The sequence below is a fragment of the Coregonus lavaretus genome (assembly GCF_964263955.1).
Source record: "Coregonus lavaretus genome assembly, contig: HAP1_SCAFFOLD_725, whole genome shotgun sequence".
In the NCBI taxonomy this organism is placed as follows: domain Eukaryota; kingdom Metazoa; phylum Chordata; class Actinopteri; order Salmoniformes; family Salmonidae; genus Coregonus; species Coregonus lavaretus.
The window spans coordinates 262501-264062 of NW_028162863.1; positions in this window are offsets into that span (position 1 = coordinate 262501).

Sequence of the window (1562 nt, forward strand, 5' to 3'; positions counted from 1 at the left end):
CTGAACATTTAAATTCCTCTATGAGTTTTGTTTAGTGTCCATTTACTTATGTATGTATTTGTTATATATTGGGGTTGTGCTGCAGAGCATCATGGGGGTTTGTATGTGTTGAGATGATCACGTTCCAGATAAATGGTTGAACTGATTCCTGTCTCCTGTCTCATCATTATTGAATTGTTGTACAGACGTGATTATGAAACCCACGAGACATAACAACAGATTGGTGATGAGTAAGTCTGAATCTACAGGAACTATTCTGTCTGGAAGAAGTGGGATTTTACAACTGTTTAAAACTGTTATTTTCTGTGGTCCAGTCTAGGCTAATGTTAGCACAGTGTATTGCTAGCAGAGGAAAGTGCATAGTCGAGCTAGCTAAGAAAGAGTTAACATCGTCATGACGTCAGAAAAGGACTGGAGACGGACGTCGGAACGGGAAAACAACGTGATTAAAAAGGGAGGAATATACAGTGATTACAGGAAAGGACATTTATTCAACTGTGAAGACAAACCTTTTAATTAAAACTGCCTCTATGAGCTAACTTAGGAGGAAAGGTCAGTGAGTGAAGTGAATGAAGATCATGTGACTGAGGAGAATATTGCTTTGGTTGAGAACAATATTGAAGTGAGTGACAATCAGGAGCTTATTGAGAAATGAACAATTATTGGAATTTACATTTACATTATTTAGCAGACGCTCTTATCCAGAGCGACTTACAGTTAGTACATTATTCTTTTTCATACTGGCCCCCCGTGGGAATCGAACCCACAACCCTGGCGTTGCAAACGCCATGCTCTACCAACTGAGCTACCTCCCTGCCGGCCATTCCCTCCCCTACCCTGGACGACGCTGGGCCAATTGTGCGCCGCCCCATGGGTCTCCCGGTTGCAGCCGGCTACAGCAGAGCTTGGATTGTTGGAAACATTGGACAGTGTGATGAAAGTATTGAGCAGTGGAGCTCATATACAGAATGGTTTGAATATTTTGTTCTTGTAAATGACATGGATGAGGACAACATTGTGCCTACATGTTTTAGTGTAATGGGGCCAAAGACATTTAATTTACTAGGCAGCCTGCTACAGCCAGACAGAACAGGTAATAAGACGTATGGGGATATTGTGGAGATACTTAAAGGACATTTTTCACCAGAACCACTAGTTACTAAGACTTTTCCTAGCTCGTTTGTGAGAACCAGTTTTAGCCTTCAGTCCTAGTGTTGTTTCATCTGCCTGTTTGCCTTCCTGTGTATGACCATTGCCTGCCTGTGACCACAATTCCTGTCTTCTGTAAAGGCGTAATACACACCTGCCGCTCTGCGCGTGAATCTACACCTTTTTCTCCCTGAGTATTCATTACAGTACCCTAATGTTAAGTGTCATAAATGTATAGTTATTAGGAGCAGACATCTTTAAAGATAATAAGAAAGAGGGAAAAAGATAGAAACTAAATGAAATGATGAAAGTATAAAATAGTAACCATCTGGTGAGCTAATACCCTGACCCTACCACAAACCCACCAACCCCCTCCCCAACTGAGGGAGTTAATAAACCATACCCTTAGACGC